The sequence below is a fragment of the Bos indicus x Bos taurus genome, chromosome 2, assembly GCF_003369695.1.
Source record: "Bos indicus x Bos taurus breed Angus x Brahman F1 hybrid chromosome 2, Bos_hybrid_MaternalHap_v2.0, whole genome shotgun sequence".
Lineage (NCBI taxonomy): Eukaryota > Metazoa > Chordata > Mammalia > Artiodactyla > Bovidae > Bos > Bos indicus x Bos taurus.
In genome coordinates, this window is record NC_040077.1 from 97,318,162 (window position 1) to 97,333,878 (window position 15,717).

The following is a 15,717-nucleotide window of genomic DNA, read 5'->3' on the forward strand; positions in this document are numbered from 1 at the left end:
TCTCCTCCCATTTGTAATGTATGCCTGGTAAAAGGACTAGAGGAAAAGGAATGAGAGGTAATAACATTTCACATGTATATCTTGGTGGCAATCACCCAAGAGTACTCTCCCCTAAATGGCAGAGAAAATAAGTATGAATTTCATAAATTTTCAGAATGTGAATTTTGGCTATTAACAAAATAAGTTTTTAAAATAATATACATTTTTAGAAATCATTTCATGTATGACATTGCATTTATTTACCATCACAGTAGACATTTTATAATTTGAACTGTAAATGCTCAACATTGCAGGAAAATGCTGTAGAAGCTTGCAGAATTCAAAGCTTTCAGAATAATCTAGTAATGTTAAGGTTAAAGACTGCCTACCCATGAAATTAAAAGATGCTTGCACCTTAGAAGAAAAGCTATGACCAACCTAGAGAGCATATTAAAAAGCAGAGACATTACTTTTCCAACAAAAGTCCATCTAGTCAAAGCTATGGTTTTTCCAGTAGTCCTGTCTGGATGTGAGAGTTGGACTATAAAGAAAGCTGAGCACCAAAGAATTGATGTTTTTGAACTGTGGTGTTGTAGAAGACTCTTGAGAGTCCCTTGGACTAGAAGGAGATCCAACCAGACCATCCTAAAGGAAATAAGTCCTGAATATTCATTGGAAGGACTGATGCTGAAGCCGAAACTCCAGTCCTTTGCATCCAATCCAGATGCGAAGAACTGACTCATTTGAAAAGATCCTGATGCTGGGAAAGATTGAAGGTGAGAGGAGAAGGGGACGACAGAGCATGAGATGGTTGGATGGCATCACCGACTTTATGGACATGAGATTGAGTTAGCTCCGGGAGCTGGTGATGGACAGGGAGGCCTGGCCTGCTTCAGTCCATGGGGTCGCAAAGAGTCAGCCACAACTGAGCGACTCAACTGAACTGAACTGAGTTCAAATGGATTAGTACTAGCTTACCTCTCAATTACTGCTAACTCTCCAGTTCTCCCAAGTTGCTGATTATTGAAGGAGTGACAAGATTTAGAATATTGAGGTAACAATCTTCAAAGCTTGGAGAACAGTAAACAAAATAATTCCTTTTAGCAGTTTTCAAAAAGAAATAAGGATTTTATATCTAATATCATGCAATGCAACATTTCATTTTGTGTCCTTATCCAGTCTTCTGTTAAACTCTAATGTTCCTGCTTTTGGAGACATTAAATAAAATACAGGTTCATTTCATGCTTCCAGGAAGATCAGCCAAGAAATTCATAAGTCCTGAAGATGATTCTGCTTGACTGAATGTCAAGTGAAAATTTTATGAAGGGAGAACTTCTCAACACTAATTCTCATAGTTTTCTTTCATGGTTTGCCCATTTGTCTTGTAAATATGTTTCCCCACAGGCTGGTAGTATCTCCAGTAGTGAAAGAAAGCAGTTTGTATCAACTTTCAGGTGATTGGAAAGATGAAGACAAATATGTAATGTAACTTCTAACTAAGGATTCACAAGCAAGCAAAAAATGACTAGAATAATTTTTGTTAAAATACATAAATAGATGAACAGATAGCTAATTTAAAAAATCTAAAGTTAAAGGAAAGATGTATTCAAAATGGCTATAAATGTGCCAAAGATGAAAAGCCTAAAACTTTATATTTGTTAACCAAGACATAAACCAAATAAAATATTTACATTATGAATTTAGGGATTTCTGAAACTGAATGTTCTCAGCTGATAAGCTCAGAATTCAGAATTTTTAGGAGGTAATTCCTGGTTTTTATATGAGTTTTAGTATTATCATTTTAATTATTTGTTCATATAGGTATGAGTTCAATGAATATTTACTGTGTAGCAGTTACATACTAGGGCTAGTTCTAGGTACCTGGGATACATTAGTGAACAAAACATGCAAAGAGTTTGCCTTCATGGAGCTTACAAGTGAATGAGAAGAGAGAGCAATAAAGAATAAAAATAAGTAAACTATATAGTCTATTAGAAAATAAGTACTATGTAAAATAGGATTAAGAAGATAAAGAATGGGGATTTCAGGTTGCAGTATTTAATAGCATGGTTAGGTTAAGCCTCCTTGAGATGTTAATATTTGAGGATAGACTTGATGGAGGGAGTGGACTTATTTGGAAGAAACGTGCCCACAGGCAGAATCTGACTATAAATAAATTTAATTTAAACAAGACATGCATTGTGTAATATGGAATTGATATAATGTTCTTTGATGTGACCTTTAAGATTCACCATGGTATTTGATTATTTCTAACTTTGTCTAATAAAATGAGGGTAATGATTGGCCAAGACAGATATTTTATTATTACAATCTGTACTTCTAAAATAGGTTAATTGGAACAATATATTTTAAAACATACACAATAAACTCAAATTGTCAAACAGTGAAGTATTTTAAAAACACATGAGCATATATCTCACAAATGTGACACTGTACACTCTAATAATAGACCAAATAGATAGTGAATAAAATTATGATGTCTTCTTCAACTGTAGGAATGTTTGTGTTCACACATATACATCATTTAACTATGAACTGATGGAATTTGAAATAATTCTGAAAATTAAAATTCTTGTTTCTAATGCTATCTCTTTCATGCACACCTAGAACAATACATAGTCTGTTTAAAATTCTTAATTCTATGTTTAATTTTTCTCTCCATTTCTGATACCTTGAAATTGTTAAGCTGAATTACAAACTAATTAGTTCAGAAGTTTAGGGACTGAATTTCTGCTCCACCACTTACCAGCTGTGTGTTCTTAGACTGTAACTAAACCTAACTGGGCCTCTTTCCTCAGCTGTGAAAGGGAAATTAATAACTCTGAAATATTGAATAAAATAATGTGTTCAAAGGGATTGGCACATTATTGGAATTTAATACTTTATATGAGAAGCATATCATATGCTTTTTTAATTGGTCTGTATCAGAATAATTGCATATAAACAACTGAAGACCAGCCAGAGGCCATATATAACATCAGGCATTACGGTATCAGTTCAGTTCAGTCACTCAGCCGTGCCCAACTCTTTGTGGCCCCATGAATCACAGCACGCCAGGCCTCCCTGTCCATCACCAACTCCCGGAGTTCACCTAAACTCATGTCCATTGAGTTGCTGATGCCATCCAACTATCTTATCCTCTGTCGTCCCCTTCTCTTCCTGCCCTGAATCTTTCCCAGCATCAGGGTCTTTTCAAATGAGTCAGCTCTTCGCATCAAGTGGCCAAAGTATTCGAGTTTCAGCTTCAGCCTCAGTCCTTCCAAAGAATATTCAGGACTGATTTCCTTTAGGATGGACTACTTGGTTCTCCTTGCTTGTTGGTATCATGGTGATTATTTTTTGTTTTGGTATCATGGCAATTCAGAGAAACAGCTTTGAAAAAAACCCAAAGTTAGTAGAAGGAAAAAAATCATAAAGACTGGAGCAGAAATAAATGAAAAAGAAATGAAGAACAATGTAGCAAAGAATAATAAAGCTAAAAGCTGGTTCTTTGTGAATATAAACAAAATAGATAAACCATTAGCCAGACAATTAAGAGAAAAAAGAAGACTCCAATCAACAAAATTAGAAATGAAAAAGGAAAAGTTCTGACACCACAGAAATACAAAGGATCATAAGAGACTACTATACACCAATAAAATGGACAACCTGGAAGAAATAGACAAGTTCTCAGAAGAGTACAACATTCCAAGACTGAATTAGGAAAAAATAGAAAATAGGAACAGACCAATCACAAGCACAGAGGAAGAGCTTTGTGGCTTTGTGTGCTAGAAAAGTTATGGAATCATTGTAAAAGAGGTGCTCAGTAACATCCAACTCTTTGTGACCCCAAGGACTATAGCCTGCCAGGCTCCTCTGTCTGTGGAACTCTCCAGGCAGGAATACTCGATCAGGCTGCCATTTCCTTCTCCAGGGGATCTTCCTGACCCAGGGAATGAACCGCCATCTCCTACATCTCTTGCATTGGCAAGCAGATTCTTTGCCACTGAGCCACCTAGGAAGTCCCTGTAAAAGAGGACAGAATTTTAAATGGACCAGAAAGGACGTGTAAGATTGGGATTGGAGAAAAAGAAGTAACCTAGTAATTATGGTGAAAATCAACGAGCAAGGAATTTGTGTGAAAGAAACAGTTTTGGAAGCATCTTAACTGTTCATTCTTTTGTCATAATAGTGCAGTTTGGTGTGTGTTGCCACAGACATACTTTGACTTGTTGATATACTTCTAAGATAGAGATTTTACTACACAGCTTTTCACTTCATTGTTTTTCACTTCACAGTTGCCTGTTAATCTATTAAAGCCCTGTATAAAATATCTTCTCCCTTCTAAGTAATATATCCCCTTACAACTCATTTATCTAACAAACATAATCATCACATGCAGCCATGGTTGCATGTCACATTTTTAAAATATATGCTCACCCCAAAACCCTTTTCCATAATGTTCATTAATAGGTTCTAAAATTTGTCGTAAACAAAGAATTTCTAAACCAATGGCACCATAATATTCCACTATTACCATGAAAAATAATTGCTAGTTCAGTTCATTAAGTCATAGTCTCATTACCCTTGAAAAACCATGTTGGCAATAAAAAGCTCTCCAGATGTTGAAAGCTGTAATGATAGAACAACCGAAACTCTGATGCACTGCTGGTGGGCGTGTAAATTGATTTGAACACTTCTGAAGACAGTTTGGCAATATCTAGTAAAGTTGAATGTATGTCTACTTTATGACCCACTAATTCCATTTCTAGGTGTATACCCCAGAGAACTAAATATATTTAGAATAACAAATTTAAGAGTACTAGGTAAAAGTATAATTATTATTTCTCTTACTAATTTTTAAAGTGCACATTATAGTAATTATAGTCAATTTTCAGAAAGCCATTTCAAAGAGACAGTACTAATTTATTAATTTTTCTAATTTAAATAATCTAATGATTAAAATTTAGCATATTTAAGACCAATAGAAGTATGATTTATCAAACAAGCTCTTTCTCAGCTGATATTTAGGAGCTGATAGTCCCATGCTAGGTACTTTGCAGAATCTAAAGAAAGTAGGAGACAAATCCCTGTTTTAAATAAATGTGTATCCTTTCATGGAAATTACCAAAAAAAATTGATTCCGTGGGAAAAAATGATTTTTAGTACAAATAAAAGACTATATTCATAAGGAAGACTGAATATATAGAACAAGTAAGTCAATATAGAGTCCAAAAGCTTCTCTTGTCCTTAAATACTCCAACTTAATAAATAATACTGTGATTTTCACACTTACTGTTTGAAAGATATTTTTTGAGTGCTAGATATTCCAGGCACTGTCTTAGTGTTGCTTTAGAGATTAGTGGCCCAAACATGTTAAGATGACTTCCTTCATGACCTAGAGAGTGAGGCAGGTAATAAATGAAAGTGAAATGAGTTAGTCGCTCAGTCATGTCCGACTCTGCAACCCCATGGACTGTAGCACCCCAGGCTCTTCTGTCCATGGAATTCTCCAGGCAAGAATACAGGAGTGGGTAGCCATTCCCTTCTCCAGGAGATCTTCCCAACCCAGGGATTGAACCTGTGTCTCTTATATTACAGGTGGATTCTTTACTGTCTGAGCCACCAGAGAAGCCCCAGGTAATACATAGTAAACATAAAAAATAAAACTTTATGGTATGATAGAAAGTGGTAAGTGCTATGGAAAAAGGGAAAAGTGGAGCAGGGGATGAAGGGCTACGAAAGGGACAGGACTGCAGTTTTCATTATGGTAGTTAGAAAAGTCCTAGTTTGGAAAATGATATATGACCAAGAACTTCAAAGAAGTAAGAAGGAAATACCTCCATTATCCATTCCTAATGGGCTTAAAGGGTGATAGAGAAATACACAGACCCATATCCATAAGGAACAAAACCAAGAGTCTTCCAGAAGAACCACAGGGGTAAGCTAAACCGAACTTGGGATTGAGGGATTCATAAAGATGAGGACCTGAGATAAAGCAGATAACCCAGGGGCAAAGATAGCATGTCTCATCAAAGTGAGAAAAGGAATTGTGAACTTAGATTTCTGTTTACTTCTGTGTTCCCCTCAATATAATTGAAGTTCCTTGAGTAGGAAATGTTCTCTTTTTTCCCCATACCTAAATCCTATGAATGTGTGCCATTAAAATTGGTTAAATGAACCGGCAAATGGTGCTACATGACAGTTGAGCCTCATAAGCATAAATATAAAACATCATGCAAGTCTCTCAATTATCTGGTGTCTTAGTGTTATCAGAGTAGAACATACTTAAAGGCAAGAATTATGTTTTACAACTTAGCATGAATGAAATACGCTTGATTCCAGGAATCTGGATATCAGAATATTACTGCATTAACACTGGGTTTTTCAGAAACTTGCTTACAAGAATATTGGCTGCTTCTGGAAGCCTAGTCCATAAGAAATTTAGGGTAATTCTGGAATCTTGGTCTCCATGCACCTTGGCCTATAGGAATCCTGCATGAGTCTGAAACGTTGTTCTCTGATAGGAGTCTCATGTAATTCTGAATGCTTTATCAAAAGAATCTCATGTGGTTTGGGAAGGTTGGTTTATTGGATTTTGTGATATGGATAATGGAGGTATTTCCATTTTGTGATTCTGAATTTTGGCTTGTTAGAATTTTATGTGAATCTAGAATTTTCGGTTGAAGAAATCTTGTCTAATTCTATAACCTTGGCCAGTGAGAGTCTTACATGATACAGAATCCTGGCATATATAATAGCACAGCATTTTAGAACTTTGGCCAGTAAGAACTCGGTCTGAGCATATAAGGGCTTTCCAGGTGGCTCTAGTGGTAACGAAGCTGCCTGCCAATGCAGGTTAGAGGTAACAGACATGGGTTCAATCCCTGGGTTGGGAAGATCCCCTGGAGGAGGACATGGCAACCCATTCCAGTATCCTTGCCTGAAGAATCTTATGGACAAAGGAGCCTGGCACGCTGCAGTCTATGGGATTGTACAGAGTCAGACAGGACTACAGCGATTTAGCACATACACACACATGAGCATATAACTGGTGTGTAGCACCATGATGTGGTTTCAGAATTAGTTAGTTCAGAACTAACTTTAGTAGTTATAAAGTGTGATTGTGAAACCTTAAAAAAGAGAATTCTGTGTTACATATAGAGCTTATTCTACAAAAGACAAAGTAATACTTCCATTAACAAATGGTAACAGTGAAAAGGAAAAGAATACTCATTCTCATTGACTGAACCAAGTATCCACAAATATTAAAATGATTCCCAAGGAATATTAAATATTTTTGGAAGCTGAGCTGATTTTTAAACTGACCAAGACCATTATGTGTGCTTTATGAGATCAAATGACAGTCTTGTGCATCATTTTTTTTTTTTTGCTTGCCTAGAAGTGAACAATAGAGGACAGCCTATTAAAACAAAATATTTGCGTTGAAAAAGTAACCTTAATGTAAAAAATCACTGAGAAAAAAATTGGCATGTCATAGAAAGATTATATTTAAAGGGACATTTTTTAAAAGAAAAAATCCTAACCACTATGGAGGATTCACTGAAACCTGAAATCTCTTGTAATTATTACCTAAAGTAACCATATTTTTTTACTGTGATTAATTTCTTGTAGAGCTGACATGCTGAGGGCAGAGGGTAGTATTGGTAGCAGCAGCTATGCTTTAAATGTCAAAAAAAGCAACATGACTCTACTTATCAAAGTGTTGAACATGATTTAGCAACTGAACAACAACAAATCAATGAGTTAACTTAAGAGCAATGACTCATAAGAACTGAACGTCTTTCAGAACGTTTTAGAAAGGAAATAAAAGCAAGGTCAAAGTCCTACTCACATTTTTTTACTGACTATCTCAGAAAGATTTTAACAAATATTGTGCCTCCCAGTGGTTGCTTTGAGTATTTTTTTCTTTCTTTCTAAAAAATTTTACGTGAGCTCTCAATTTTGCAGCTTCATTATTGGCACCCCAGGAAGGTTCACATTGTCTATAACTAGGAGTAACCTTGGGAGGCTGATTCAATTCGATTGCCCAATTTCATGCTTGCAGAAAGAATGATGCCAGGGATGAGAGAGTGCTTAGTATATGATGATTAAGTTCAGAGTCAACAAGATAGGTTCACAACAGGGCAATCATGCTTTATTCATCTGATTGCCAGACTGGAAGTAAAAGAAAAGCAGTGACGTAATTACTCCAGATTCCCTAGACCTGGAATACAGTACAGCATAGCTATTAAGCAAAGCTGGTCTTTGGAATGATTGCAATGCATAGTTTTAAAGAGGAGGATCACTGCTTTAGCAAATAAAAGAAGACTTACAAAATCACAGACAAAAAGGATGTTTCTGGAATCTGTTTTGCTTGCAGACAGAATGGAAGAGAGCACAGAAAGAAAGTTACTTGGTCAGAGAAGAAAAACAGGGACCTGAACTAGGAGACTAGGATGGTGTTTCTGTTGGATCTCCAGCCAGCTTTGTGACCTTTGTCAGATTCTTTGGGCCTCAGCTTTCTCACCTGAGAAACAAAGGGTGTGCACTAGGCTGAGTGGTGTCCATGAATACAGGATAGTGTCAGAGGCAAGAAATATCAGGATCCATCTCATACAAAAGAACCAAACGTATGAAAGCAAAATTAGCTAGTGATCCAAAAATGGAGAACGGTGGCTGATATAGAATGCATATTCATCCTAACGCATTCAAAATCTAATATGAAAAACTGATAGAGACAGTTCTTTCCAGAAAGAAAAAACATGAAGCATATCTTTCTCTCTCTGAATTTCCTCCACGGTAGCTTCTCCTTCCATCTCCTCTATCATCACCTTATTTTTTTCCCTACTTTCTGTTTCCGGTAACCATGGTGATGCTCCCTCCCAGCAACCTTCTTTGCAGCCGGCCTTTTTGGTACACATGGAATTTTGCTCCATTCACTGATGCAGAGAGCTAGCTAGCAATGCTATAAAAATTTATTTATTAACATTTCCCCCCATCCCTTTTGTCCATGAAATAAATGCTGGGAATGATTTCATACTTAACCTCCCTACATAAAGGGCACTGTAAAATAGGGATATTCAACTGTTAATTTCAGTTGCTAACATAAAGGGGATACTGATTATGCCAGAGATTCAATTCCCTGTCTTGGTCCTGGGGGACTGTAAAGTCTCACTACTCAAGCTGGTTGCTACCTCTCTTTGCCTTTGTATGTGAAAGGAATAAAATAGATTGCCTCCAGAAATCACACATCAACCCTGGTTTCCTAATCCTCTTTGTTTTTGCTGCATTCTCCTTTGTAAGGAAACCATTGCCAAGGGCGTAATTATCACAGTTACAAGGGGATCAAATTTTCCATAAGAAAATATACATGATTGTGCGCATTTCTCTAATGAACCTATTTATTTGGACTATAAATAAGCAGTATGTGATACTCAGTTTTAAAACTATTGTAATTATCTGTCAATGACAAAACATCAAAGAATCTTTCTGATGTCATAAATGCAGATGATAAGAATTCTCATAAACTATCATTTAGTTATGTCCAGTTTGTGGAGCCCAACTTATTTGTAATCCTATATGCCAGCAAACGGTTTCTCTGTTTAAGCACAGGGGTTGTGTGTGTGTGTGTGTGTGTGTGTGTGTGTGTGTGTGCGTGTGTGTCTGGCATTAACACAAAGGAGAACAGATGATGACATTCATAGGCTTATAGACTCGACTCCTGGGGACACACTTGGATGGATGCAATTAAGATGCCTGTCAGGCATTTGATACCAGAAGCCCCTGTGCAAACCGCTAAATCATACGCCAGGACTGCATCTTATTGTCAGTGAATGATGGCGGCACCGGGTGGCTTGTCATCATTCTCGAAAATTCTGAGGCTAGTGAGCTCTCTCTCCCTCTCCCACTCGCCTTATTTTCCTTTTCGCCACTGCGGGGACTTTTTCTAATTTGCAGCTTCCCTTTCCCGACACACACAGACAGGAGCTGGTGGCTTGCAGACTGCGTCTGTCTGGAGCTAGAGAGCCTGAGCCAGACCGCGGAGATCATGTTCCGGGACAAGGATTCTGCTGCAGTTCTCAAAGGCTAGACTGGGGTGGTATCGCTGCATAGGCGCTGGTAATGGTTTGGGGTTTTTTTTACATTTTATTGTGCTCTCTTTTTAATCCTTTTTTTTTTTAAAAGGATCTTCTTTTTGTGATCTCAAAGTGAAATGCTTTTAAATTCCTTACCGAGCTTCCTAAAAAAATCAAGTACTGCGTTTTTTGTGCTACAGATCTCAAGACGTAGATTTCTTATCTGGATATAAAGAATGCTTTTGCTTACTGGTGAGTTACAGTTTTTAATATTGAGTTAATATATCTATACATGAATTTTTTTCTTTTGTTTCGGTAGATCCTTCAGATTGTTGTCTCTAATCGAGGAAACATTGATTGGAAACTACTCATTCAGAAAATTAAAAGGTACCACATGTTTTGTTTGGGTGTTTAAATGAGGGAAAATCAGGGAGGATTTGGAATGTTTTATTTAACCTCTCTATGTTTGATATTTTATCCTTAAGCCTACGCTGATCATTGTCTATAGCATGTATGATTTGCTTTGCAGAGAATACCATTATCCAAGGCTGTTTTGATTCTAAGATGTCTAAAGAATTGTGTTTTTTGTCTGTATTGCAAGTTGTTAGCAAATATCAATGTTTCTGGCTTATTTGGGGATTTCTATCATTGTAACAACTTTAAAAATGTGCAAAATTCTCTCCTAATAAAAAATTCAATAACTTGAATTTAAGAGAAATATGCCAAGTAATGATTTTATCTGAAGGAATCTTGCTATTAAGTGATATTTTTTAAATGGCTAAATGAAATGGCTTGCCCTTCCCAGGTGGAATAAGCGCTAGAGACTCCCAGGAATGACTCAGTATTGTTGGGTTTTGCGAATAAAATGTTTTAACTTCTTCACTGATGATTTAGTCTTTGGTACTGTATTATTTTAAAGGCTGAGGTTGTTCGTTATTGAAAGAACTGATTTTATATGTTTTATTTAGCATTGACAGCATAAGAAAGTAATCCTTCATCTTGTCATTAAAGCAGTTGAATCATTGATCCTGGGCCTTATGCCTTACATTAAAAATATGAATTTTCAAATTCAGCATCAGGATATATATTGATTGGAGATACCAATTATGGGTATTACCTTTTCCTTAATTCTTTAAGATGAGCTTTGACTTGAACGAATATTCACGTTGATAAAATCAGAATTCGTAATTTGCCTTTTAAAAAATGGAAGACATTTTCTGCCTTGCTGAGAAGATCAATACATCTTTTAAATCTTTCCTTGGTATTCACATAGGATTTCTCCATAAGACTTACCAGTCCAAAATATTTTTGAAAGGGAGGTACTTTTTTTTTAATGTACTTCAAAATGGCTAATGTTTAACTACTGGTGTTGAAATACCAGAAGTATGCAAGTGTACACCTGTGACTCTGAATATTTGTGGCAGTTGAAGGAGATAAATGTCCTTGTTTAATTTTCTCTGCAGTGTGTAATTATGAGAACTTTAATTTATTCATTCCACAATCGCTTATTAAGAGTCTTGCTGCTGTGGGTAGTTATTGTGGGAGAGAGGGAAGGGCAGATGCCCCTGTCAACCCCTTCCAGAGTGTAGGCACCATCACATAATATTTTTGCACAGAAGAATGAATTCATTAAAATAAATCAGTGTGTTCTAAAAAAGGAAATTGCATTATTTCAGATAGTGAACAAAATCTAATAGACTTGTCTCAGAAATATATGAAATAGATTGTATTTTTCCTCAGAAATTTCTCAGTGGAATCATGTATGAAATACCCAAACAGGACTGACTATTCCTCCTGGATACTGTAAAACCCTTAGGACCATTCTCTCTTTGTTGGCTTCACTCAGAGTGAGTGAAAACATCTCATGTTTGGTGATTAAAAAAAAATCTATCTGGAATTTGCCCATTTAACTAAATATCTACAGTTTATATTTCAAGTGAGAATCTGTTTCCTGATCTTCAGACTCTTTTAGTTACTCCCTATATTAATTTTGAAATTTAGGGTATTTACATGAATTGAAAAAGGTTGAAGCTACTATTTAGCCACTAAAAAATGTACTCATTATATTGTCAATAGGCATTAATCAGCTCTGTTTCAATTTTTACCTGTGTATTGGAGAGGTGGTGTATTACCTCACAAATCCTCAGATTCTTATATCTTATAGAACCATTTTAAAATTCATCTTGGGGTACGTTGATAGATTTTGGGTAGTAAATCAAAATTTATTCAAATAGTCTGTTACATTGTCAAATCAAAACAGAATCTGGCTACTGGACAGTAAGAGAGTCAGGGACCTGTATCACGGTTTTTCTAATCAATATCATCTTGACGTGAGTTAATTCCTTTGCTGATTTGTTTTTCACTCGTATCTTCAGCATGTAGAATAGTCCCTGGACCACAGCAGAAATTCAATAAATATTTATTTAATTATGTGATGGATAAATGACTCGTCAATATTTTCTCCCGTTACTTTTTTGTTCTTGTTTTTCATGAGATAACAGGCTGTAAAACAGACATTTTGTACTTTTTTTTCAGTTACCCCTAAAATTAACCAAAATTCATTAAATAATTAATGCTAGGTAGAAAATCAGGCAAACCATGCATAAAAAATTTCTTCAGGCTATATGCAAAAGTATTTTTTTTTCTGGTTTAAGGTTAAGATGGAAAGAATTTTTGAAATGTCCCCTTTCACTTTCACCAGCTAGGGTGCTAAACTGCAGCATGAGTTTTGCTTTATGGATGCTTCCTAAACACTGTTCCCAGGCTTGGCGTTATTTACTGCTCGGCATGTCTTCAGCCGAGACAGTCTTGGTGCCGCAGACGGGGGTTGAGGGGGGGGTGCTCACTCTCTCTCTCAATGTAATACTAAGAATGATGTCATAATCTTCTTAAAGCTTGCTTGCTTATTAAGGACTACTAAGTATGACATCACTTTATATATATATGCTTACATACGTGTGTATAATCTGTAAGGAAAGTTCTAGAATCATAATAGCTTTAGGGAATGCTATTCTTTCTTCTCACTTATTTTTATTAGTAAAACTATAATTTTTGTTATTAACTATGTGTTAGATAATATCGTAAGCCCTTAAGGTATGTTATTACATTTTAACTCTCCCTACAACTCTAGGAGTTGGGTATGGTCTCCATGTTATGAATGAACCGAGATTCCAATTGGGTAATCAACACAAGACTGGCCCAAAGTCCTTCATATTAACCACAGCATGCTTCATTTCTTTCTGGTAGATTTTTTGGCTCAGAGTCATTATTTTAATACTTTATTATGTACACAAAATATATGTTACTGAAATAAGGTTAAAAGAGTATCCTTGTAGATTCTTGTTTTTATATATTAGGTAGGAGTGAATGCATCTTCAAGTACTTCACTATAATGTTCAAACTCTGGTATATTTTATATTTTTAATATATATTTTATACTTAACCTGAGGATTTTTATTCTTGGAGGATATCAGATAAATTAGAGAATTTTGAAATAAGTGCACAAAGAATCTCCTGTCATTACAGTCAAGTCATATTACTGAATTGCATCATTTATATAAGAAAATCAGCCAGAAAAATTCAGGTACTAAATCATATAACTGATTCCATATCTTGCAAAGGCTCTTTTTAATTGAAATAATAGAAGTTTCAAATGGCCAAAGCAGATAAACAAGCAGGGAACAGTGTGAAGATACCACACTCAACCTTAAATTACGACTCAACTCAGAGAAATACCTGAGGACACTTACAATCACACAGATATGTATTAGGATACTGTCCTTGAAAGGGAATGTATACAACAGAACACCTTTTGAGCTCAGTTGGGTACAGCAGATTAAAACCAGAAAGTAGCATCCAGGCTCATTAGTACCATAAGAGACACATGAATAATTTCTTAAGGGACTTCTTTACAGGGCAGGACTGCTAACAGTTGAGCAGAGGCACAACAGTGGAGGACGGCTTTTGAGGTGGAACTTAGGGATGAATGGGTGTATTCAAGGGAGACAGAATGCCTAGAGGAGCTCCAGAAAGAACAAACAACTTAGCAAAGGGACCAGAGACAGTGAACATGCAAGGAAAGCATAGACTGATCTTATTTATATTCTAGAATGCAGGGCAGAAGAAGGGGAATCTTGGAAGATAAGGATGGAAATGTATGTGAATACTGTTAGGTTGTACCATACGAAAGGCCTAGTACTTTACTCTTTTTGGCTACAAAATAAAAATTTCATTCAGCTCAGTCAAATACATTGAAAAATGACTATAAATGCCAAGTCAAGGAAATGTTTTCAGTATTCACTGAAAAGCTATGGACTGTGTTTTGAATAAGAGACCGCAATGACCTGCACTATATTTTCAGAGGACTTACTTTATAGCTCTGTATATGACAGGATTGTGTGTGAGAACATACTGAAGAAAGCATCACTTTGGAAGCTGTCATGGGATAATCCAGGAAAAAAATAAAGGCTCCAAGAGAGTGTTGACAGTGGGCATTAAAAAAAGAGGTCATGAAAATGAAAGATGTTTCTGGGCTCAGATTCATACACTGAGAATAGCAAAGCCTGGATTGGTAGGAGGAGTGAAAAGCAAAAGGACTCATGGTAACTCTGCCATTTGAATTCGACAACCAGAAAAATAAGGGGAGAAAGGTAGGTAAGAGGTGTTTTTGGAAAGAGCTTTCCTTTTATTTTTAGTGCATCCCTAGTCTCTGACAGACAGTCTAGTACATAGTGGACAGCCAATACAGGCTGACTGAATGATGAGAGAATGCATATGGAGAGGCCAGTTTAGGCCATGAGTGGAGGTGGGTGGACTGGTCCAGTAAATTGCAGGACATGTAGATCCAAAGCTGAGAAGATGAGTCAGGGAAGTAGGATGTGAATGACATTGTCAGGAAAGATAAGAAGAGGGCCAGAGAGGAAAGTCTTGACAGCATTCACATTTAGGATACAGAACGAGGGATGGGATGACAAAATCAAAGGATTTTTTTTTTTTTAAAGCAAAGAAAAAAGACAAGGCTAAAGTGCAAATTCTTCAGAGAAACTGAAGAATGAAAATAAAAGACTGCTGAACTTACTATTTCAGGTTATGTTTTCTATTATAAAAAGCAATAAATCTGTATTTTCTAAAATTTAGAAGAGTATAAGAAAGGAAATACTAGCCATCCATAACACAAGCCAGAGATTATGCTTGACACTTTCCTGACCTTTTAGCTTATTTCATCTGTTGTATTTACATTTACATAATGAAGATTAGGACAGTACAGTTTGAAACCTGCATTGTCTCAATAATCTCACCACATTTTTCCACCTGCATAATATTCTATCCCATAGACATTGAACACATTTATTCCCCATTGTTCGTAAGTTTTCACTGTCATCGCAATTCTGCAGTGGGATACTTTGTATATCCCTCTTACAGGATATTTCGAGTGATTTCCAATGGATATTTCCTAACAGCAGAATCACTATATTTTAAATTGTCAAATTCCTGGTCAGATATAATTTGCCGGTTTCAAAATTAGCCCCAGCTTTACTCCAAGAAAAGGAATCTAAAATTACATTAGGCACCTGCCATGTGCCAGCCTCTGTGACAGGCACTTTAATTATCACAGTGACTCCAATGTAGATTCTTAGATATCCACTTAGAAAATGAAGGG

General features: G+C 36.1%; 1 protein-coding gene across 34 annotated transcripts in view; it reads left to right on the forward strand.

Moving 5' to 3' along the window:
- Positions 1-15,717, forward strand: part of MAP2 (microtubule associated protein 2) — a 297,900-nt gene that overhangs the window by 140,118 nt on the left and 142,065 nt on the right. For 24 of the 34 annotated variants that reach the window (XM_027565984.1, XM_027566051.1, XM_027566061.1 and 21 more), the window contains one exon: positions 10,378-10,445. The gene's annotated coding sequence lies outside the window, so the exon portion shown is untranslated. Of the gene's footprint in view, positions 1-5,580; positions 5,620-9,699; positions 10,311-10,377; positions 10,446-15,717 lie in introns of those variants that run through there. The other 10 variants (XM_027566149.1, XM_027565951.1, XM_027565947.1 and 7 more) reach the window with 9 other exon arrangements.